Source organism: Plodia interpunctella, chromosome 23 (genome assembly GCF_027563975.2).
Source record: "Plodia interpunctella isolate USDA-ARS_2022_Savannah chromosome 23, ilPloInte3.2, whole genome shotgun sequence".
NCBI classification, from domain to species: Eukaryota; Metazoa; Arthropoda; class Insecta; order Lepidoptera; family Pyralidae; genus Plodia; species Plodia interpunctella.
The window spans coordinates 431,809-458,690 of NC_071316.1; the positions used below are offsets into that span (position 1 = coordinate 431,809).

General features: G+C 36.4%; 1 protein-coding gene across 3 annotated transcripts in view; it reads left to right on the forward strand.

The window, feature by feature from the left end:
• Nucleotides 1-1,886: 1,886 nt before the first annotated feature.
• LOC128680206 (uncharacterized) overlaps nt 1,887-26,882 on the forward strand; it is a 58,004-nt gene continuing 33,008 nt past the window's right edge. The window contains exon 1 of one of the 3 annotated variants that reach the window (XM_064436777.1): nt 1,887-1,950. The gene's annotated coding sequence lies outside the window, so the exon portion shown is untranslated. Of the gene's footprint in view, nt 1,951-9,348; nt 9,555-26,882 lie in introns of those variants that run through there. The other 2 variants (XM_064436776.1, XM_064436778.1) reach the window with 2 other exon arrangements.

The window sequence follows — 26,882 nt, forward strand, 5'->3', positions numbered from 1 at the left end:
TCATAATTGGTCATAACTAATTATTTTTTCATAACTTATTTAAAAGCAAGTGTTTTTAAAATTAGTTTCTTGCAAAAAAGTAATTTTTGTAACAATGTTATATTATCACCAAGTGATATTATTGCAATGAACGCGTTATAAAAAATGTCACTCGTGCTGTTTATCGTTGAATATTTCCCTTGTTTGGAGCCCATCCTGGGGGCATCATCAGGTCGTGAAACATTATGTGTTGCCAACAGAACTGTAGCCACGTATAAAATTTCAATACCTCACTGTGTTAACCATTGAGGAGTTCCCTTGTTGGGAACCGATCCTAGGTGTACCATCAGGCCATGCTGAACGTAAAATTTATTATGTAAATCAACCGTGTATTCATAATGATATACTTACATACAGTGCAACTGAGATAATTATAATTATCCTATTGACGACCTCCGTGGCCTAATGGACATCATGCCAGACTGCTACACTGGAGGTCCCGGGTTCGATCCCCGGTCAGGTCAACATGGAAAATGATCATTTTCAGATTGACCTGGGTCTTGGATGTTTATCTATATATGTATATCTTATAGAATATAGTATCGTTGAGTTAGTATCCCGTAACACAAGTTTCACAAGTGATTTGTTCCTAAATATTTATTTACTTATGTCCGAGATACGACGCTAAAATACACTTTTTATCCTTATATTTAGGGTTCCGTACAAAAATAAAAAACGGAACCCTTATTGTATCACTCGTGTCTGTCCGGCCGTCAGTCTGTCACAGCGAATCAGGTGAAATTTGAATACTATGATCCAAACACTGACGTGCAAAGTAATTATGGATACCACCGCACCTCTCACCAATCAAAACATATACGATAATATACGTAAACGTGATAAAAATCTGAAGTAACTACCATTTCAAACCATTTTATTTAATCTTAAACTATGTCACACACCTTTTACAATATTAATCTAATCAAAGATGCCAAACAGGTACAGTCTGATGGGCTAGTTCTGTCCGTGTGCACATTGAACGCGTATGCAAAACTTTGCACAATACTTAGGCTTATAGATGACAAAGTCAGAATATTGTAAAAAATATGTATAATCTAAAAAATATAGATATATCCATATTAAGTGTATATTATACCCGAGCGTAGCCAGGACGGGCCGTTAGTTTTGTAAGTAAGGATTTCGGAATCTGAGCATAGGGTTGTGGAAACTCCACGCCCTTAACCAGTACATAAAACTGTGCGGGGACTCCAGTTCTGTATTCATTGGACCGAGGCCAAACATCAGGGAACTTAGAAATACTTACGTGTTAAAGTTGATGCGGCATTCTGTGTGCGAGGTTGCGGTCAAACATTTCGCTTTGGGTATGTTTCTCGTTATGTCACAATTCGACTTGGGGCAGAAATATTTTTTTTGTAACGCGCTAATTTTCGAATCGCTGGTCTGATTTTGATGAAATTTAAAAGGTATGTAGAATCTGTCAATAGAATTTTTAAATTCGTGGGTCATCAAAATCGACTCGTTTTTGAAATATTCAAAATTTGTAAAAATTTCTCGTGTTTGCGAGGTCCAAGTTCGAAGACGAACAACTAGTTTTAAAAATTCACGGCATTGAAAATACAAGAGGGAAAATGTTAGGACACTTGATACGACACACGATGCCTTCTTCAGATATATTATAGAAGGAAAGGTGGAAGGAAGAAGAGGCCCAGGAAGACCAAGAGATAGTTACACCAGACAAATAAAAGAAAAAATCGTATCGTATCAAGGAGTTGGCTTTGGAGAGAGAACAATGGAAGTGTAATGTATGCCTATATTCACTTCCTCCCCTCTACTGTGATATAAGTCATAGCGCGGCGAGCAAGCGCTCAGTTGTTTACGAGACGGCGAGACACACAGACGTTGGAGCATCAGTCATGGGGCTGTGATACAAATGGCGACGAGGAGTAAACTGTGAGTTTATTTTTCTTAATCAAAAAGGGGGAAGGAAAGTGAGATAAACCGTCAATGATATTTTTCTTGGAAAAAGTAGTTAATTACTTTCAGATATATTTCAGCCATTCCCTTTATATAGAAAAGTTGACATAAAACAAAATTGACCGGTTGACAATTTAAATCAAGTTTAAAATTAAAACATTTTTATATCAAATCAAATATCTTTATTGTGTTGCACATGTACAATTTACAAAGTCCTTAAATTATAATATTGTTCCAATGTGACCTGTTCTTGACAGAACGCACTGTATTTTACCATACGGCATACACTACAGAAGGGAACTCCACCGACAAGAGCCTCTTTGTGGCGTGTGGTTCTGCCCTAGAATAGGACCACTCCACATCCTGGACGCTGTACAAGGCGACTAAGGGACACTCAGCCTAGGCAGCTAAAAGGCAACAATAGCATTCCCAAAAAAGGTTGACGTCAGACAGGTGGCCGGTTTTAAAATCATGGCCGAATCTTTCAATTTTTTTTATACGCCGACCGCCTGAAATAACTGTGCGTTTGATATAATAAATGTTGTATTCCATTCCTCAACGTCTCGAAAATACCTTATCCAAATATGTTGGTTCGAGGACCATCTCAGCCCAGTCACAAAAATTATTGGGGCGAAGTCCTGCGCGCTGTAAATTGTCAAAAACAATAATTTTAATTTACTATCATGACTGGGTGTATGTTTATTATCCGCGGTATCATGAACTTTGTACATCATATTGGGACGGACTTAAAGTGTAGGTAAACAGCTCCCTGGACTCTGATGCTTGGACGGTGGAGGAAGAAACCCGAAAAACGCTTATGTACAATATTTTCATAATTTGGTGTCATCATCATCAACCATTTAAATACGTCACTCTGCTAGGGCACTGCCGTCCTTGTGGATAGATAAGGATCGTATGGGCCGTGACCTACCACGCGAATCCATTGCATTTACACGAAAGCAAATACAACCAGGACTAACGCTTAACGTGCCTTCCGAAGCACTGAGGAACTCAAGACATTTTGGTTACCAATCCAATGACCGACCATTGTGGGAGTGACTTAACCGCCTCTGTCACAGGCCGAGCGCGCTAACTAATAAGCCATTGAGCACCTCAATCTTATTCTTGTGTGTCAATTTAGTAAATTCAGAATCAATCAATCATCAATACATATAATAAAATTGAAGAAAGGCTAAATTTGTACATCGGATATTTGAATTGAAATTCTTCATGGAATATACTTAGTTACTGATATAGATGACGAAAATATAGTTTTGGAAATTTTTGTTTGTCTGTCTGTCTATCTGTCTGTCTGAACGCGCATCACTCGAAATCTACTGGACCGATTTGCTTTAAATTTGGTATGTAGGTACCTTATATACTGGGTTAACATCTTAGATACATTTCATCCCGGTAAATGGTCAGGTTCCCGTAGGATAATTGAAAAACTAATTATGAATCAAAAATTCCTCGGAATCCCGGGTTAACATCTTATAGACATTTCATCCCGAAAAATGAGGAGGATCCTGTAGGAAAATTAAAATAACTTCTTTACATTACATATGCAGTAAGCAGGATTGGATAAGTTTATGCGACGAGACACGCAGCGGGAAACAGAAAATTGAACTAAAGATGAGAAAAAATGCGAATTTGAATCATATATGTTTACCAGTCTTACAGAGTACGCGATAAAATAATTACTGAGATTTTGCTATGAAATTCACTCGGGCGAAGCCGCGGGCAAAAGCTAATATGTTAATAAAACTTAAGAATCTTATCAATAATTATTCTTCTGAGTCGGCTTAAACTGACGACGTTCAAAATTTAAAATAAACAAAACAGACTAGCAAGGATGTTTGTGACAAGTTTTGGAATACATTCCAACAGTAGTTAGTTAGAAATATTTAGAGGTCAACGTGTTCAATGTCGTTTAAATAATAAAAAAATAAATAAAAACTTAGGAACCCCTTACTCGAAGTTGCTGGTATCATCTCATCAGAACTAACGGTTTACATACGGATGAACACACTTTTTGCAAACATAGCTTAGAATACTCTCGATTCAATTTTCTTTCAAAAACTAAGTAGATCAAAATCGATTCATTCGTTTGGCTTTTCGCTTAAATTATTATTTCTTTATATGCCACATGTAGACAGAAAAAAATACTCAAAAAATAAAGGACCGTCGTAGTTGTATTACCAACACAGGTGAATGTTCTTGCCATTACTACGAAGTTACAATTTTATTTCCCTGTGATGGCAGAAAAAACCTCATCATTTTAGCAAACAGTTTGGTAGTGGATGCATATTATTCATGCACCTACCTATTCAGGTATATACAGTACTTTAATTTGTTAAATTTGTTTTTTGTTAAGGTCAATGTCAGGTTGCTTAAGTTAATTGAAATAAATATAATTCCTATTTTACTCCGTTGTCTCAACGCATATCGAAGTTCAATGACCAGACGGAGATCTTTCCAGGCTTTTAGGTCAAGGCATACTCGTTCAGCGTTTTGTTAATCTAGATTAGGCCATCGAAATCTACAATCGTTAAATAGTATTGAACAAAGTCGCTTTCTGCTGTCTGTCTGTCGATATCGATATGCGTGCCAATGGTCTGACAAGTAGGGATGCCGACGACCGTACGAAGTAAGGGACGCAAAAGTAGGAAAGGGGAGCCTAGGCTCCGACGTTCAACGGCTGCGGAAGAACCGGGAAATGTACAGACGAGAGAGAGAGATACAGTTAATATAAGGTAACTTTAGGTACTAAAATTGTTGTCTTATATTTTATGAGAATATGTTGTACTTTATAATGAGGACGATAGCGTGCTAATGGTCTGAGTACTAGGGATGCCAAAGAACGTGCGAAATCGAGACGGAGAACTTTGGGCTTCGGCGCTCTAAGACTAAAGAAGAAACCGGGAAAACATTCAGATGAGACTGAAACCGCAGGCTTAGATAGGTAGAGCTAGATAGATAGTATAAAACTTCTTCGACTTCTTTTCTAGATGTTTTTCATTTAATTTGGTCTAAAACCCGCAAACTTCTTTCTAGACTGATTTAGAAAGAGATAAAAGACAGGAAAATACCGAGTGGAAGTAAGTCGGAGAGTGGATAGTCTAAATTATTGTATTATACATAATAATATTTGGGAGGCCTGCTAGTATATGCGAAAGTTGCAGATGTATCATTACTATCTGTATGCAGCAAGCTCCGGCCGGAGTTTAAATTGATCGGATCTTTGAATAAAACCATATTCTTCGTAATATATTTCTCTTTTTTGCTTGTCGATGCTTTGTCTCACTCTCATTATCGGGTGCACTCAAGAAGCTGGCGTTGGCGTGTTCCCCGATAGGTACAATCTGAGCTGTGACGTCCCAAAGCCATGTAATAAATAACTTAATAGATTTTTGAGTTTGGCTATGATTTTACAACCGGCCACTTGCCTGTCGTCATTCACTTTGGGTATGCTATGGTTTAGTCCTGTGGTAGAGGGTCACGCTGGATTCGTACATTCGTAGGTAGATAATGTCGGCTGTACACTATCGGCAAACAGTTTACCACACTTGGCGGTTTCGACATTACATTACTGGTTTTGTTTGCAGTAAAAAAGCTTACATATAAACCAGGTACACATGGCGTCTCTGGAGAGACGTTGCTTGAGCACACATCATCTATAAGTCTGTATTATATTCTCATCTGCATATTTCTTTCTATTCTCACATTATTGCTTTAAATTATTAGGTATTTATTACCTACGTGAGATCTATTACTATTGCACTATTTGAGGTCCGAATATCTAAATATAGTATTAAAAAAAATTTAATACTAACTTATTGAATATTTTGTACCATTGAGCCTTTCAACCTAATGTTGGCGTTACAATTACCTAGATGGCGCCACAATGTAATCCTTTCACCAAAACCGTGTTTAATCTCCAAACCGCGCACATACTACAACACTATAATCGTATTGTCTGCGTGTTAGGACTCAGTTCGAGCCCACAACACGCCCCCACTTCACCACAATCAAAAACAAACCTTAACACTTAACGCGCAAATTCCAAAATGTCTTAACATAACAATGATTTGGTCTTTTTAGTTCGAAAAGAAGCGAGACGAGTCGGCGTCTTTTGTATGAGGAAGTATAACCACTTAATGTTGCCTTAAAATATATACTTCACTCGATTTCTAGGTTGATTCAAGGTCACCCTACTCCTTGTTACGTCACACCTTGGCGAGGCGCGCTTAATTATTTACGTAACTACGGTGTATGAGAATTCTATTATTCACACCTTTTAATAAATATTTAATTTGTGAAAATATGGATTGGTTTCATGTTTTTGGTTGTATCTTTTGTTGTATTGTTGCATGTTTTGTTTTACCCATAGATCACAAGTGTCTAATTTTTGACGTCTTACGAATTTTCGGGCACGTGTCCTGACGCGAGTTTAAATTTTTTTACCCAACACAAAAGGTGCACAACGCCGCTAAAGAGTTTTCATGTCAAAAATAACAGCCCATATAACATTTTTAATTATATCCTAAGCCGAGCCCTTGGTGACAAAGACAATATATTTCAGTTCTTCGACTGCGTTTGGCCAGTATTCAAAGTAAGGAGCTGCAGCCATTAATATCTTCTAGGGTACTGTCGCCAACTGCACTTAACGATTTATTGTTACGGGTTTTTAAGGGCGTTTTTCTTGTACATACCTTTTTGTTGCCACCTGATGCATGCTATTATACGTAAGTTCTGTGATGATTGAAGCGGTTGTGATCTGTCCGCCTGTGATCGAGAGGTCCCAGGTTCGAATCCTACTCGTGCCACATGATTTTGTACATCTCATATGTTTTGTAATAAAATATATTAGGACAAATCACACAAATTCAAATTCAATTAAATTCAAATTATTGCTGCCGATGAAGGAAAACATCGTGAGGAAACCTAGTTAGAACCTGAACTCCAGTTGATAATTTATTATCTAGTGCGTGAAATGGAGACGGCAATGGCAAACCACTCCATTAATATTGCCAAGAGAGTCGTTGTGTGTGTTTCATACCACTTAATGACTACGGGCCTTAGTCATGAGGGACGTGGAAGGGAGGAGACTTATTTGTTGATTATTATCTACCAAGGGTCGAAGAAGCGACTGATGGCGTGCGAGGGCTGATATGGCTAAGAGGAACGTAACAGATCGGTTAACATCAGACAGGGAGAAGTGGAGACTGACTAACATCAGAAGTGGAGACTGACTTGCTGTACCGACCACACATGAAGCCGGATAAAGGAAGGCGAATGAGGTATCCCTCACATCCATGGGAGGTTCTAATCTACCTACTGCTAATAGGATAAAAGCAAAATTTAGTCCAACAAAGTCTACTTGTCAACCTAGTCTTGTTGAGATGTAATCGTAAAGTTTCTAATACAAAATTTGTATGGGTTTTTGCTACTCAATAACGTTAAATTTACTTCAAAATTTACTTATATTAAATCTAAAACGGACACTCGACAGATTGTAAATAATAAAAACACAAAATTGTATTAATTTAAACTAAAAACTATCTAACTTAAAAAAAAGTTAATATTTAGATTAAATTATAAATGGTCAATGTTCCTAGACAGATTAAATTTAATTACAGATATTTAATTACTAAAATATATTAATAGACACCAAATTAAATTAAAAACTAGAATTAAAACTTAGTTACAGATTACTTTAAGGTACCGCCGATTTGCATGCAGTATCTGCTAGAAAAGAGTTGATGGTTTACAAACAGCTGAACACACAAACATAGCTAAGAACACTATCGATTATATTCTCAAATAAAAAAACATATTTTGAAATCGTCTTAGCTGTTTGACTGCTACAATGTCACGGACAGACATACAGATACACAGACATGTTAAACTTATAACTCCTTCTGTAGGCGGGTGTTAAAAAAAAGAATATGTAACTATGCAATAATGTTGTGAAATTTCGTAGATGTGTCGTAGAGACTGGTACGATAATCGTAGTCGCTACGCCTGACTCGTAGTACGCACAAGCTGCGGCGCGCGAAGTAAATAAACATTTTTATTACCAACGTATTCGATTGATTTCAAAATGAGAGAGACATTACCAATGTAAACGAGATTCGTACTTGTATATCAGGCGGTCAATCGATCTGGACTCACCAGTGTCAAAGTTATAAGCAATTACTTCTTCTTGTTCTTTACCAAATCCCATTTTAATTAGGTTCAGGGTAATAATATCGTTTCCTTCCACACCTTGTCTGGTTCCTGTCATACCTTCATTCACAAGACTTTCATATCATTCCTAACGTATTCTTTTCTTACGTAACGTATACTTAACGTATCCATTTTATTATCCATCCAAAGCAACTAAATATTATGTGATATCAATTAAGCAATGTAATTTTTTGAGTATATTGCTGAAGAAGTCTGAGCCTTTGATCATAACGCTTCAGAGAACGAAGAAAGTATACAAATATCTATACTAATATCATAGAAAGCAAGTGTTTGTAGGAGTTGTGAAAATGGTAAATCTGCTGAGCTACTCAACCGATTCCAAACATTTTTTCACCAGTAGGAACCCATATTATTCCCGAACCATATTGGGTACTTTATATACCTGATATTTAAATGAGTGAAGCACTAGGATGATTCCCAAAATTTGGCTAACGCAAAATTTTGGTAAAAAAGTAGAGCATCCTACGATGCAATATTAGAAATATAGATACCAAACCCAGCGTAATATGATAAATAACTAAAATGAATGTAGGTATAATAATAATAATTTATAAGTTGTGACGAAACTTATGTCATGTACGTATTCGTCGATAAAAGCTGATAGTTCTATTATGTTAACTAACTGCGCCTATCGGTTTCGCTTCTCGCACTGAAATCCTGAACAAGATGAAACCAAACAAAATAACATAACTCTCCTTTTTCGTGCAGTCGTAAAATAACGAGCTGAAATGACAAGCTCGACTAGACTGACATTGAAGATCAACAAAATACGATAATTTTTCGTCCGGAGCAAATGATCATATTTTAACAAGAACGCGTGCTCACAATACATAATGAAACATCTATATTCATAGTCTTCACTCTAAAATACAAGACGCCGTCACGCCTTCGACATATCGGAGGAAAAAAATAAAGTATTTACGCGGATTTTCTACTTGCATTCGTACGAAATGGCCCAAAGAGAGTTCAAGAAACTGGCCAATGACAACCGATGCAATTACGGACTGAGTCATGTCCAAAAAAGTATATGCGGCGCACCAACACCCATTGCAACTGTGTGTATCTTCTCCAGATTATCAGGGAACGTTTGAAGGATGCAGCGGGGCGCGACGGGGGGAGGGGTGCCTACCCCGGCGCCTCAGTCGAGCCGCGACCGCCAAGACTGACGCATGTGTCATGCCGCATCAGAACTAACCAAATGAGGACTCCGCGAGACCCGAATTCGCGAAAGTACACCAAAATATTACCCGCCAGTTACTGTTGACTGTGGTTCTTGTTCGTCCAAACCCTAGGATAAGACTTTATCGGACTGTTTCCAGTTTGTGCCCAATGTGAGTTGAGATGTAGTCGCGTGCGGCACTACGTACCCTAGATTCGGGGCGTCATTGGACCGCCCGAATGCTACATTTTCCGCTCACCACAGGCAATGCTTCCGTAGTTAGTGCTTAATCGATAGATCATTTCCTAGTTTAGAGCCGTCATTAAATTTTGTATCATCTCATAAATTTTTATGTCATCTGTATTGACCGCTTGCGGTAACGCATTTCGCGACTGTCATAACCTCACAATATCAAATGTCACTTCACCACCACTGGCTCTGGTACTTTAGTATTCTGCATTACCTAAATCTAAGTATCTATCCGTACACGTACTTATTTCGTCATCATTGGAAGTTGAACTTTCATAGTGACGATTTAAAGTTGCATTTCGTTTGTGCAGTAGTAAGAAACATTAAACCAGAAAGTCTGTAAATTCTCATTCCTATTTCTTCATTTTTAGTTAGCTCTGTAGCTTTAGCCACAGTTTTATGTGCGTAACTATAGATTTTTTGACTGGAGTTGTGTTTGATGTTTTAGGGTTGTGAAGGTTGTAGGTAGCGCACGTGGCTCAAGGTAAATAATTGTTGCCACGTGGGCCGAGCCTCAATTAACCTCCAGAGGGGAGTGCACGCTTGCTCTAATAGCAAAGCGATTCCGTAATAAATATTTTGCATGGCATTTTTATTCCCTTTTCAATATCACCAGTGATTTTTATCACATTATGCTAATAGATTTTGTATCGTAGTTTAGTATTAGTGTATTCATTAAACATTTAGAAATTCAATTTTAATGTTTGATTGGTTTGAGTAATCAGTATTTTAAATAGTTCCAAGAATTAATCAAGAATTACCTAATAAATGAAAAGTAGATTTCTTATCTCGACGACATGCTAAAAATCATTACTCAATTTAACATTTGAATAAGAGCTAACCTCAATCTACACAGACTTAATATTCGGGACGGCTCATTTGGCAGAACACATTAGACAGTGGTGTGCGTCCTGCGTCTATGCGTGATGTTTGTCTGGGGGCAAAAATGGGGTTGGGCAGGGGGGGGTTGCGGGCCAAGCGGCACATGGTGGATCGATGCGGCGCGCTGTGCTCGCGTATATTTGCGTGCGACGAGCCCCCTCCCGCGCCCCCCCGCCCCGCACCCCTTCCATGCCCAGGGATGACCCCCGCCCACAGACAATATAAAGTCAGACTAAACTATGACCGTCACGTATGATTTGGCTAAGATTATTGGTGTGGAAAATTGATTTAGAGATTTTTCTTGCTGTGATGCAATTTCTGTTTTGTTTTCAGATTTTCTGCTTATCTGTTTTATTGAAATTAACCAATACTTACTTTTTCAAGCACGTAACTATATTAATACAATTTAAAAAGGTTTGTGGGAAACTGAATTTTACTTTCTTTTTTCTTATTTTAACATAACTCCTGAATGTGAAACTAACAGATGTGTAAAATATTAATCCTTATGCTTTCCCAAATAATATCCTTATCATTTGATTTTGATAGTTTTATAGTACTAAAACTATCAAAATCAAATGATAAGGTAATTGTTGACCGATGATTTTTATAAATAGGCATATGATTTCGAAAGAGATAAAAATAACTACAGGTCATTTAGGTATATAGTAATGTCTGGCGTGTTAATGTCTAGGATCAAAAATCTGTATGTAAAGATCGGTCAAGGGAAATGGCTGTAAAGTAAAGCTAATCTCAATTCTACCTTTAACACATGCTAGATACAACTAAACGTGGCAAGAGTTTCGCGTAAAAAATAAAACGTGATATGATATTTTATTAGTAATTTTCTCTAAGGCTGACGTCATTAATCTATGCGTACTAAATGTGTGGATGTATGTCTGTTAGTCAATGACAGACTGATCATCATAAACATTAGGCAGGCCTCGAGCTTCGGGGCATCGTAGCCGGAAGAAGAAAATTGATATTGCTTTCCCGAATCTCTCTCTCGTCTGAGCATTCTCCAGGTTACTTCCCCTGTCGTTCAGCGCGTGGGCCCAGCGTCCACTTTCTTACTTTTTCGTCTTCACGTCGCGCGTCGCTCGGTAGTTGACATCCCAATTGTAAAACCATTGCTTTCCAGAATCTTTCTCTCACCTTCGTGTGTTCCCGGTTACATTCGGAGCTGTGACGCCCCAAAGCCCAGGGTTAGAGTTAAAAAAAGTACCATTAAATTTGGAAAATTTGCCTACGCCCAACCTTCTTTCAGAATGCTGTTATTGCCAACTGCTATTATGGCTTTGTGTTCCCTAGTCCCAGTCATCTCGTACGACATCGACGGAAGGATATGAAGTGGTCTTATAATAGGGCGGAACCACACGTCCATTGCTTTTCAGAATAAGGCTGGATTACAGTGGTGGTCAATAGAAAGCCGAATACTCGTAAAGGCTGTGTTATACTCGTTAAATTGAGTCATAACTGACGCAACGATGTCTCGGTACAGTTATCCGCCGGTACGGCTTCTAAAATTAGGTTGTTGAACCTGCACAGTCAGCAATAAAAGTTTCAGACATATTAAACATTTACAATTATTTATTTAACTGATCTAGTTCACTTCATTGGTGATTTATTCATTTTTTAGGTAGTTGTGTAAGTATATATCAAAACAGTACCTAAAGCGAAGCATTTTAGACAAGGATAAAATATTGCTTTACTGTTAATGTCTGTCATTCTGCTTTTAATTTCGATAATAAGGCCATTGACAACAATATTATAAATGAGCATTCTATATTAGTTTATGTTCGTATGCGCCTATATATCTCGGCCAAATAATTACGGTCACATAAAAGCTGATCAGACGAAAATTTTTTCTTTATGCTCTAAAGCATAAAATTGAATTTTTGGCGGCTTACATCCAATCATTATGTAAAACTTTACTAGCATTAGAATTGAAAATAATACAGTTTCCATGATTACTTTCGACTTCACTATTATCAATACGTCATAAATATATATAAACAATATTATTTCTACTCTTATATTGAGTAAAATCCTCTCAAGCTTGACTGGAAAAGATCCCTTCATGGGATAAGTCCGCCAATCTATATTTAGAATAAATATATTACAAACAAACAAATTATGGGAAACTTAAATATTTTTGCGTTAATTGCAGTAATGAAATATATTATCACTTTATTCCCCTAAGAAAAATGTTACCTTGCGGAAGTACTTTCAATGTCACCTCAGTTTTAACCTAATTCCGCTGGCAGTCGACCGTTCTTATAAAATAACTGCTGGGGGTTGTTTCCCCCGCCCTAATTCCCTTGCTAAATGCTAAATCATATCCTGTTACTTATTTCCGATGAGGGTGTCTACCCTTGTGTTAACTACAATTGTTAGAATTTATTTTTCATTTGTTTTTATAAGGCTTTATTTAACTTGCAATTTATGTATGTGGAATTTAGCAACACAATTAAAATATTCAACCGATTGACCTAAACTGTATATACCTTGACCATTTAGAAGTTTAAATCTATCATTCTTCACAGGTAATTCCGTCAATATGTCGACCTTGACTATATTTGTAATACTAACGACACCAATAAAATTTAATAGCGATAGTATTACAATAGGTGATATGTAGCATCGTTAGGGCCAATGTTTTTGATTGGACTATCGTTTGTAAATAAACATTGTCAAAATGTGTGTTAATACGTGAAGTTTTTGATACAATTATTTTTCATTTCGCGCGCTAGAACCAAAAAAATATATAATGAATTTTCTTTTTTTTTCTTTGAACACAAGACTATACGACATCTTGAAAACCCAGAACTTATCATCAAGCAATCCACTTGATCCAAAAAACCTAATTCCACAAAAAAAAATCTTCTGTCCTTGCTTCCATTTGGGGAAGAGGTGAGGAAAGGGCGCAAGGTCGGTCGATCCTGGATTGCTCGCGTTTGGTGTTTGTTGAAGTGGTTGCTTGATTAGTTGGGAACATAAAACAAAATGAAGCCAAGCAAATAACGAATTGAACTAATTAATACCAAAATAGTTTTTAATTTTATTTGTTACTATCAAAAAATTGACATTTTACTGGCTTTAGGACAATAATCTGTGCGCGTTGGCAGATCGGTTCGCTGGATGCTAGCCCGCTGGATAAGGCTGCATGCAGTAATCTCTAGACTGCTTGTAGCTGGTCCTGCTGGCTGGGATTTATATATTTAATTTGTTTTGTTTATCTATGTACTCTACTAGATTATAACTTACACTAGATTATAATTAACATAAAAATAATATGAATCAATGGTCTGAAATAAACATATTATCCACACTTCCAGACTAATGACAGAGTATGAGCTTATCACTACATGGTATAAAATAAAGTCGCTCACCGCTGTCTGTCTCTATGTATGCTTAGATCTTTAGATCTTGACGGCCTCGGTGGCGCAGTGGCAAAGTTCTTGCCACTGAACCGAGAGGTCCCGGGTTCCATCCCCGGTCGGGTCATGATGGAAAATGATCTTTTTCTAATTGGCCCGGGTCTTGGATGTTTATCTATATATGTATTTGTTATAAAATATGGTATCGTTGAGTTAGTATCCCATAACACAAGTCTCGAACTTACTTTGGGGCTAGCTCAATCTGTGTGATTCGTCCTAATATTTTATTTATTTTTTTATCTTGAAACTACGCAACGGATTAAGATTCGAGTTTTATAATAGATAGTGCGATTTCTGAGGAAGGTTTACAATTGGTTTTGCCCGAGCCAAACCGGGGTGGGCCACTAGTTCATTACAAATAGAAAAGCATAAAAAAAATCTTTTCTGTTTGTTATGAATAAACACAAAAACGACTGCACCGATTTTGATGAAATTCGACACAGAGACAGACGAAACCTTCAGGAGTAACAAAGGCTTTATATTTTTATTATAGTTTTACCCGAGCGAAGCAGGAACGAGCCGGCAAAATAATAAATAAATAAATAAGTATATCGAATTAAATGGAAATAGTTTCTCAGATAATGTCAGGCAATATGTGGGCCAAACATAAAAAGCCTACAAGATGTGTGTCAACGGAAACTTTCCTTCAGACGTCGTTTTGTGACGGAAATTATTTGGCAGAACAGGAAATATATTAGTTATCTAGTTTTTTTTACTCCATTTTCATTTTTATTGGATGTAATGTGGGTTTTACGCCAAACCGAAGGAGATCTCCGTACATACATACATAATTACATCTCATCTGGATGTTGTTCATCGCTCCAGAAACATTTGATGGTGAAACCATATTGACGGTCATCATGGTATTATTCGTAAGAAAGCGGCCTCGAAGATTCACCTGTGATTTTACAATCGGCCTTCTGCCTGTCGTCAACCCTCCTTGAGAATGCTATTGTTGTCTATCAGCTGCCTAGGCTGTGCGTCCCTTAGTCGCCTCGTACGACATCCACGGAAGGATATGGAGTGGTCCTATTATAGGGCGGGACGACAGACCAAATATAGCATATTAATGTGTTCCCAAAAGGTGAGTCATTTACTGACCACCACCTCCTCAAAAATTATGACCAGACAAGTTTCACAAAAACACGGATGGTAAAACTATATCAAATCAAATCATTTATTCAGAAATGAGACATTCACAGACACTTTTTCACGTCAAATTTTATATTAAATAGTAATTTCTCAAAAGCTACAAACTACTGGCATTTCGGAACGACCACTGCTGAGAAGAAATGCCGAAAGAAACTCATTTTAACAGTGTTGGTCCACATCATGCCCTATATACCTATTATATTATAGGTACATAGTGCAAAACTATGCAAAAAAACGCAGTAAAACAAAATCGCCCTTCATCAGGTGGCTAGCGGGCCATAACTTATGGCCCTCTGTTATTGTTTATATGATTTTTTTATATCTTTGGCGGTTGTGGGTTCGTTATAGTTTTATCGATAGTTTATTTCTATGTTTTATTGTCGTTTCACAAATGTTACTACACATCATATTGTCTTCTCATTCCTTTATTTATCTACCGTGGACGAATTCGCGGACGCTATTTTCCTTACATATTATAAAACATAGTCCTCTACCGCGTCCGTCTGTTCGCGATAAACTCAAAAACTACTACATGGAATTTCATGCGGTTTTCATTTATAGATAGAGTGATTCCTGAGCGAAGCCGGTACGGGCCGTTAGTGTAGAATAATTTAATTGACATAATATTTTTCGCTGCTTTTCTTTAATGTCATACATGTCTCTCATCTTTGCATGTTTCGCTGTGACATGACACCGCCTCGCTCTGGATTAGTGTAAAAAAAAACTAAGCCTAAATCTCCGGAACTTAAAGATTCGGGCGACACAGCCGTGTATACAACTGAGAACACGCGAAGATGAGAAATGACGTCATTAAATCTAAATCAAATCATTTATTCAGAAATTAGGCCTTCACAGGCAATTTTTTACGTCATATTCTAAATTCAATGATATTTACCAAAGCTACAAGCATTTCGGAACGACCACTGCTGAGAAGAAATGCCGAAAGAAACTCATTCAAACAGTGTTGGTCCCTATTATGCTAGAAGGGCTTACCAGTTTTTAAATATAAATGTATGTATAATTTTTTATCAGTAATATAACAATGTATATACATTATTTCTTATGGGGTAGGTAGAGTTTAATGCTTCGTCTTTGACTTAAAGCGCACGTGTATCATACGATATTTTATAATTAACCGTAACACACGGTAAAATTTCGAGATTGTCTTATAATATATTATTATATATATTTCATAATGGAATCCTTGTACAAAATGGCCGTTTGGCTTTCTATCATACAACATACATGCGTCTACAAAATCTTGATATTCAGCCATTTTTTTTCCTATATTCTGGTATGTACTACGACTAAGGAATATTCTAGAAACTAGACGCGTCTCATTTGTCTATATACTGCCGACTCAGACACAGAGTACAGATAAGCTCAAAAGTTTTCTCACTTATTTTTTATCTCATATATAATTTCAATTATTTCTTTTATTTTTTCCATTTTATAATTATTTGGTATTTGTACTTTTCGACGTAATATTAGTTCGTCTGTATTCAAGGTTCTGTACCTTTTTTGGTACAAAACTCCAAAAACCAAGAATTGCAATATCCGTCTACAATCGAATTAGTGAATGTACGTAAAAACACACAGGAGCGTAACGTAAAGCCTTCCTACTACGAAGTGTGTTAAAAATGGCTAGTTTTGAATTTTAACTGCTGAAAGCAAGGAACAAATCCAAACTGACCCAGCAAGATTTGGCCCAATCAAACTTACATACAGTCATAAAAAATTATAATATAAAGATTAGTCGTAGTACTTCGTCAATGATTTTAACATTTTGAGAGATTTTCGTTGCGAAAACGGCGCACCGAGTGATTTTATTGGTAAATTGATTTCGTTGGAGATATATATGTATATATATATATATGTGCTATTAAAGCTGAATTATAGTCATGAACCGTTTTTATCTTCGTCATAAAGTGTGTCATGAGTGCGTTTTCCTTGATTTGTTTTGAATACATATCTATCTATTATATCTTTAACCACTAGATCTTTTGTATTTTGCTAAACGCTGTTTAAATTGACGAACACATTTGTGTATTTATATTTTGGTTGGCACCTAGGCGTTGTTTTAATCAGTATACCTAAATTCTTGTTTCAAGTCCTATATTTGTTACCATTTTTTATAAAATAAATTATATTATTGTATACTAACTTGCCCGTGGCTCAAAAATGCCTCAACTATTTCAAAATAAAAAGTCACCTCAATCGAACTCCGTTTGGCGTGAAAAAAGGTCAAACGAACACATTCCCACATATATTATATTAGTCTACACTAGTATGGAACTCTTTTGATACCAAATCTTTTGACCCATTTGTAAATTATACAACTTTAAAAAATCCAAAGACGAGTATCAATCTTGCCAATAATTTGATGTAACCTCGCGATTCGTAAGTTCTATACATCATACGGATTTATCAACGGATTTCAAATTTATCTATAAGCAAGGCTTTTCATCCCTAAGTCGCCTCATACGACATCCGTGGAAGGAAATTGAGTGTTTATACCAATGACTATGACCATTGATCCATATTATACAAAACGGGTTTATCTAAACAAATGAAATTCTAAATTATTTATTCAACTTCTAGTGATATATATATATATTATTATTGGTGTCAATTTACATAAACTAAGTCTATCGCCGACTTCTAAAACGCGGGCGAAGAAGCTGTTAACAAACTTCACCGCAGCCGCAAGCGCAAATCAAGATAGGACTTTTCTTCCCACATGTACCGTCTAGACAGTATAAAGCACGGACGCGGTATAAATGGCCAATTGGATCATTCCAGCCAACATTACTGCATTACTGATGTACAGGTATTTTCTTGATTTCCATTATACATTTTCCCCTTTTTGGGGGAGAGAAACCGCACTTGCATCCTTGTGTGCCTATTGAGCAGCAGTACAAGTAGCTCCCCCTGTCTTCTTCCAGTGAAGTTGGAATCTTCCAAGTGAGCCAAAGCATACCACGGATAAGGAGAGCTACTTTAGAAGTGATCTTGTGAAAGTTGTAATTACAACAGAAAATTGGAAACGTGCGCACTGTTAGTGCGTGTGTTCGTACGGATGTAATTTTTGCGTCGCATTTGAATACTACTTTGGCTAATTTTAACCTTGGCGTGAGTGATACACGCAAAGCTCAAAGTTGCAGAGCGAATATGTTTTCGCATTTTTTTTTTCTCTATATCCATTATTATTTATATTATTTTGTTTACAATTTGAAGTTTGTGCAATTGTGTGTAAAAAGATGAAATTCTCCATCGAGACATTCCAAGACGTAAAAATTACGCCCGTGCAATCGGCCTCTATTACATCCGTCCGAACGCTACGCGACCAATGATTGTTATTATATACCTATTTACCTGTATATAAAGTTCAATATCGTTTAATCTTACCTGGTTTTAAAAGGGATAAGCTTTGTTAACTTTGAAATTCGCAGTTTCGGATCTACGTGTCCGGAATGACCATTTTTCTCACCAACCGGGAGCCTTTCCGCACTGGCTTAAAGTATGTTTGTTTGTGTTCGTAATCTCGAAAACTAGGGAACTGTTTTCTGAACTTTTATGGTTTCCGCTTGTGATATCTTTCAGATTAGCTGCTGGTTAAGTTTGAACGATGTTTTAAAGAAATTATATTTGTTTAAATGGGAGTAGGTGGACTGATAAGAGTTATATTGTACGTTTCTCGTGGCCCGCCCTCCGGCATGTTAAAGGAAGAGAATTTGTAACTTTCGTCTCGCTTTCTCCCGTAAAACTTAGGTAAAATACAAGTTTTGTTTTATTTTACAAGTAATGTTATCATTTAGTTTTAATTGGTATAATTAGTATTTTAAATAATTGCTTATTTTATACGTAGTTTTAATTTTGTGCGTTATAAAAATATTGCCTTTGGCATTATAGTATTCTGTATTCTGTATTCTGATATTGCATATATCTAACTTGAAATATTAGAAGCATTTTACTATCTCAGTATAACAATCATACAAATCATAATTTGTATGAATCACTGTAATTGCAAGGGGTCTGACCCCTTTATTTCATTTTTGATTCAAATCAATTTGTTTTTAATGGTTATTTCTTACTATTTGTCTTTGGACTGTCAAATAAACTACTTTCAATATTATATTTTCACATTTTATGAATAATGACATTGGTTTTACGCATAATAGTCTTTGAGTATTAAACCAACCAGAGAGGCTGCGTGCATGCGTTCCCTTCCGCCATAAATAAGATACCGACACTGTAATTTCGTTCCTGCCACTTATACTTCTGTAATAAGTATATTATTACTGGGTGCGTGTACATATAATTGATTTAAATTATATAGATTTCAATTAATATTATATGATACTAATCGAAGGATTAATTCGGCCGAACTGGAATAGTCTTGATTGTTTCGTGGTTAAGAGCACTGTCTTCATTATACAAGGGTATTTGTACGGTTTGAACCGCACATAGATACAACAAATCGCCCGAGAAGCATTTATTTCACGAATGCATAATTTTGTAATGTATCAATCGGTTCACGATTCACCTTCGCACATCATCGCCGCGCATCGCGCTCGTGTTCTCATTAGCATCTCAGTATTTCTGAATACATTTGCAGCATCTATTATTTGATCTTATAAGCAGCAGTCATGGGAATCGAGTGTCATGCTCACTCAAATGGTCAATCTGGTGGTGGCGTCGTGGGCCGGGTCGTGAGGTTCCCTCTATTATGGTTGAGCTACGCGATGGCTGTCCCATGCGTCAACTCGTGAACGGGTGTTGCTAGAGGGAACTGGTCATCTCGTTTCTCATATATTTTCATGTATATATATATATATATATATATATATATATATATATATATATATATATATATATGTATATATATATATATATATATAATGTATATGTATGTATATATATATATATATATATATATTATAATCAGCACTCGGATTATATTATTGATATACCTTTTGACTATGTACATTATGTACTTTTACATATTATTAGAAAGAAAAAAACAATAATGGTAAGCCGATCTGGCATGATAGGGACCAACATTGTTCAAATGAGTTTCTTTCGGCATTTCTTCTCAGCAGTGGTCGTTCCGAAATGCCAGTAGTTTGTAGCTTGTGAGAAATAACTATAACTATTGACGAGAAAAAGTGCCTGTGAAGGTCTAATTTCTGAATAAATGATTTGAATTTGAATTTGAATTTGAGCAACTATTCAGGTGTTAACGTACAGTATTAGTTTATTTATATTTTAAACTTGCGCGCTTCTAACACATAAGTACTTAAATTATATACGTATAACATTTCAACGACTAGTGCTGGTAGTGGGATTGTTGAGAAACTGCATCCACCACTGCAACTTCACACCGCAAATACTCCAGTCTGGCTGCGACCACGGCGACTACAGGGTCGTTGAACGTCAGCAACATTAAATAAAAAAGGTTCGTGCCGAGTCCCTTTAATATAATATATGTAGTTAGGGGAGTTAGTCATTTTTACATCATATCAATAATGTTTTCAAAACATGTTACATTATCAAAAATACGTAGAAACTATATTTTTCTGGAAAAAGGCAACGCAATTTAATCAAAATCTGGTCGAGGCGTGATTGGGCAAGACGTAAAAACTTTCGCATTTAAAAATAATATTATATTACTAAGGTTTAGCGGGGAAAGCGAACATCGACACAAAATATTTAATTTTGTTCTGACTCGGAGCTGATCGTAGAAATCGGAATAATATATCCTTATTCTAATTATAAATGCGAAAGTTTGTGAGAATGTATGTACATAATATGTGTCTATGTTTATAACCTGGAATACACATAGAGTACTTTTATCCCAATATTCCCACGGGATCAAAGCCCCGGAACGTAGCTAGTAAAATATAATGTATTAATTTAAGACTAAATGTGTTCATAAATTGTTAGTCAAATGAAATTAAACTAGATATTGTGCTAAACGTTTTATACGACAGCTAGCTGTTGCCTGTAACTCTGCGCACAGCAAAGTTATTAATATTGATAAATAGGTAATCTGTTATCACCTTTTTCAGTCATGTTCTGAATAGTTTTTGAGCGGCAGCTTACAAAACTATACGTAAATAAAAATTGACCATTAGGTAATTTTACCCGTTTTATATATTGTGTAAAAATGTGTCCGTGTCTCTTCTATGCCATTTATTAATCTGATATCTGTGAAGCTGATCGTGTTGTTTATGTAAACGTTTATTTTTCGTAGGAAAATATATAAAACGGTTGACGCTTACACTTGCTTTCGGCTTAAGGTGACTTTTTGGCCAATGACTTTTGTTAGTAATTTTTTTGTATCTCATTTAGCGTCCGCCATTATTTGTTGACAAACTTGTAAATTGTAACTTACAAATACAATATCACGACTTATTCATCACGGGGTAGACAGAGCCAAGAGTTGCGATATTCGAAAGTTACGTTTAGCTATATGCGATTGTATTGCCCTTAGGGAAAACTATCGAAATGTTTCGTAATGATATGTTTTTCAACCTTTTGTTAGACATAACCATTGTTGGCTGAACGGCTGAATGATTGAACCATAACAGTACTTGATAATAAGCGTGTGAATGTTGGTAATTATATACCGCGAGACGAAATCGAACACTATAATAAAGCAGAGTATGTAAAGATCATCGAATCACTAGTGCTGTAATGTTACCAGCAAGTGTGTTGAAAGATTAAATAGCCAAGTTTAAAGCAAGTTCAACTCTATTATCTTTTACAATACTATACTTTTATTGCATCACGTCACTAGTAAAGTTTGACATTATGATAAGCCACTTGAAATAACGTTTATGCTCTAGAGCATAAAGTAAAATCTTTGTCTGTCGAGATATCAAACACGTTAACACATACATACTTCAACGAATATTATTTAAAATGCTTTTAATATTGTTGTCGATTGATTCGTAACGGGACTAATAGAAGCCAAAACAATTTTTTAAATTAACTTTTTTAAGTAAATGTTACTGGATGGAATTTGATGCTGTGTTTACAGTTTTATAGCGGAAGGTTTAACTTAAAATCTGGTATAGCTTTCATCGTGACACGTTGCTTAGAACCCGAGATATTGAGAAAAAATATGTTGAGCGGACGCACGAAACAAACCCGGGCGAAGCTGTGGACAAAAGCTAGTGAATAATAATTTGCAGCAGAACTTTTAATCTATCGATATTTTCCCTTCAGAAACGGCAGTTTTTAAATGTTTAAATCTAACTCAGATTAATACAACCGCCATTTACCCAAAATCGGTCAAAGTGCATTGTTTTAAGTTGGGGAAAAAATAAAAAAACATGTGGGGTATATAACGACACGAGTGCCAAAAACGGGTGACATTCCCCCCCCGCCTTCTCACCCACCAAAAGTACTAAGTATTAGAGGAACTATTTCAGTATAGAGCGCGAAAATGGCTCTAAAATCTTTACATACTAGTTGTTCGCCGCGAACTTAGAACTCAAGAACAAAATATATTTTTGACGAGTTTTTACAGAATTGTGAATATTTCAAAAACGACTTAACCGATTTTAATGCCCCACTAACCTAAAAATTCTATTGGCAGATCTTAACTACATACTTTTTGAATTTCATCAAAATCGGATCAATGTTCGAAAGTTATTGCGTTACAAACATACATACATACAAAAAAAATTTGCCCCAAGTAGAATTGTAGACCACGCTCGCTTCGCTCGCTCGGTCAAATTATTAAACGACAAAAGGACAAGCGACCCATCCCGGCTTGCTCACTACAAACACCACATCAAATCAAAACAAATAATTTATTCAGAATCCAGCATCAAAATCCATTTCGTAGTTTTAAAGATCTAAGTAAGTATACGCAGTACGCAGACACAGACAGAAGACTTTGTTTTAGACTATGTAGTGTCGCGTTTGTCTGTCTTTACGAACGCGATAAAATCAAAAACTACCTTAACGGATTTTCGTACGGTTTTCACCAATAGATAGTATAATTCCTGAGGAAGTTTTAGGTGTATAATGTACAAGCTAGGCGATATTCAATCTAGCGGCCAACGCGCACCGCAATTCAACAAAAACGTTGCCACGTTAATGTATAAACGAATATTCAATATTCTATTCATATTATAGTCAATTTTATAGCGTGTTGAATTTATGCCCTTGCTAACGAGGGGTAAGTGCCATTATAAGTTGCGCGCTCTACTATGCCATACATGAAGATAGCTACACTAATGTACTAAACGTATTAGGGTTAGCCGTACAAAATATTGTAACTTCAAAAAGGTTTTTTTATTGCGATTTTTCTACCGAATGGTCGAATGGCGAATGTTGATATTTAAGAAATGTATGGATTGAAAGATGTAGTGAAAAAAAGGAATGTATGAGGTGGTTTGGACATGTTGAGAGGATGAAAGGAGATTGGCGAAAGGTATTTATGAAGCAAAGGTGAATGGAAGAGGTCAGTGACAACCTCGAAAACATACCGCGACCAATCCCGTTCTTCGATAGCGTAACTCGAAGAGAGTGCTGAGGATAGAAGAAGCGAGTGAGATCTGTCAGGATCGTGGCAAGTGGAAATCCCTAGTCTCTGCTTACTCTCATGGGCAAACAGGTTACGGCTAAACTCCGAAGTGCAGCAACACCTGTGTTTAGGACCTAGATGCAACTGAACTTCCTCGGTTACACCTAATGTATCGCGCTTATTTTCGGCTAGACCGGCGGTAGGATTTCGAAAAAAATATACACAAGGTTATATTCTACCCGTGTACGATTTTTCATAACAATTCGTCGTCCAGTCATTTTTGAGTGAAATAGTTACACGCATATTTCCTCACGAACTTTCGCATTTGTAATATTGGTAGGATTAACTTTGTTTTGTAAGTATATGTGCAAAAATAAATAGAAAACAAGTCACAGAAAACGTATGCGTAAGCGTACATTCGTTAATCATCAATATAGACAGGCGGCAATAACCGACTGCATTAAATATATATAACAACACAACGCGCGGCCATGAACAAGAGTTACTATCATATTCGGCCGGGTTATAGCATGTACATTAAAGGTTTGGGGTGATTGTAAATAATGAATTTTTACCCCATATTTATTTAAGCAGATCACTTGGCAATATTGCGATAGATCTGAAGGATCTTCGAAAATTGTTATATTATTTTCGTCTCCGAAATTTTCTTGTTTGTTAAAGGGCGCATTTAAATTATCTTTTTATTTTACTACACACTTTTAATCTGTAATAATAAATATTAATCTGTAAATTTGAGAAATGTGTGGGCCGGGTCGTGAGGTTCCCTCTATTATGGTTGAGCTACGCGATGGCTGTCCCATGCGTCAACTCGAGAACGGGTGCTGCCAGAGGGAACTGGTCATCTCGTTTCTCATATATTTTCATGTAAGTTAATTGTGTTTCACATCTATATATAATAATATATATTATAATCAGCACTCGGATCACAATCATAACCTGTTTTGATATAACTTTTGACTATGTACATTATGTACTTTTATATATTATTAGAAAGAAAAAAAAAACATTGTAAGAAACAATAATGGTAAGCCGATCTGGCATGATAGGGACCAACACTGTTCAAATGAGTTTCTTTCGGCATTTCTTCTCAGCAGTGGTCGTTCCGAAATGCCAGTAGTTTGTAGCTTGTGAGAAATAACTATAAATATAAAGATTGACGAGAAAAAGTGCCTGTGAAGGTCTAATTTCTGAATAAATGATTTGAATTTGAATTTGAGAAACAATTAAAATTAATTAAATTAACAATACTCAATGGCCCACACTAAGCACTTGGCTTGTAACTATTGGTGCACCTAGGATCGGCTTAGCGAGGTAACTCCTCAACGGTTTACGTTCAGATTTTATTTTTTATCACGCGTCGAATGCAACAAAATATCCCAAAAAAAAAAACACTAATAATGAAATTTTTGGAAAAAAAAAACTTGAATAAAACTAGTGTGTAATGTAATGCAACTAAATGTGTAATGTAATGCAACTCCGTTGATTTACATTGCACTTGGCAAACGGGCGCAATCATTTTGTGGAAAAAATTGCCAAATGCCCATAATTTACCCGGGAATGGGGTCGATAGCCCGCGGAGTGTTGCAAGCACAAATAAAATTACATTACAGTTTTCCTCTACACTCTATTGTATGTATCTCTCATCGTTTTCCCGGTTTCTTCATGAGCCGATGAGCGTCGGAACCCAGGGTCCGCTTTCCTACATTTTCGTGTGTATTTCCCTAACATCCTTACAGTTTCATTCGCGGCTTTGACGCCATGAAACCATGGGATCAATGAGATGAAATTATTCAGCAAATTAATTTCTATTTCCTGGCCAAAATGTGTAAAACAATCTTTATCTATTCTACAATTGTATGTTAATAAATTTGATGCAATGAATCATTTTTAGCTTGTCATAGCTAGCTCTTTGGGAATGCTGTTGATTAAGCTACCGATTTTTGTCCCTTTGTCGCATGGACTGGATGGTATGAAGTGATCGGGATTTAACAATATTGTGTGTTTACTGTTTTGCAAAAAATAATCGTAAATACTTACCGAAGATACATATAGACTATATATATACATATAGGCTATATTATATATATATTTTTTTTACGCAATCTTGCATCAATCATTGTGCTTAGGTATTCAGCTAGATTAGCTGGAAGGAATTGCATTAGCGATAACTCAACTTTTGGGTTCATCTATGTCTGAATATCTATTTCTTATGTTTGACCTGTAAATGGTTAAATAAAAAGTCTAAATCTGAATAAATTTGGTTTGTACTTATGTTTGACCTGTAAATGGTTAAATAAAAAGTCTAAATCTGAATAGATTTGGTAAAATTTCTGTCCCTGACCAAACTTAACTGTGCTTAACTCGAATCGCTGTAAAATACTGAAATCATCAGTCAATTGGTTAAGACCGTCCGCTGTGATCGAAAGGTCCCAAGTTCGAATCCTATTCGTGCCACATGAGTATACCAATCTGACTCTTGTATTTTATAGTAGTTTTCATAGACCACCACCTTGCTTCCGGCGAAGGAAAACATCGTGAGGAAACCTGCACACTGATTAATAGTTTAATCTCACTAGTGTGTATGCGATCACTTGCCACGCAGTATGCAGGTTGTTGAAGTGCTTTTATACGACTTGAATAAAATTGAACAATTCTGTTAGCAATTAACAGACTCAAGAATAAAAACATAAGCCAAAAGAATGATAATAGCATTCGTTCGTGTAAATCGTGACTTCGAGTAGTCGGGGCGTGTGACGTTGTCCTCGAAATAGGTGAGGAGATATTCAGGTTTCAACACACACACACACACACACACACACACACACACACACACACACACACACACACACACACACACACACACACACACACACACACACACACACACACACACACACACACACACACACACACACACACACACACACACACACACACACACACACGCACGCACGCACACACACACACACACACACACACACACACACACACACACACACACACACACACACACACACACACACACAACTTTTCACCGCAAATCATGCTCGAGTGCACTATTGAAGTCGCTTCCGAACTTTTACAATGAACAGCGACTTGGAACATAGTAAGATGTAGTGCTGTTTTGTAATGTGTGGTTCCCGTTTAATAATTTCTCTATGATCGCTCAGATCATAGAGAAATTATTTTTTGTTTTCTTCCTCATGCTTCTTTAATT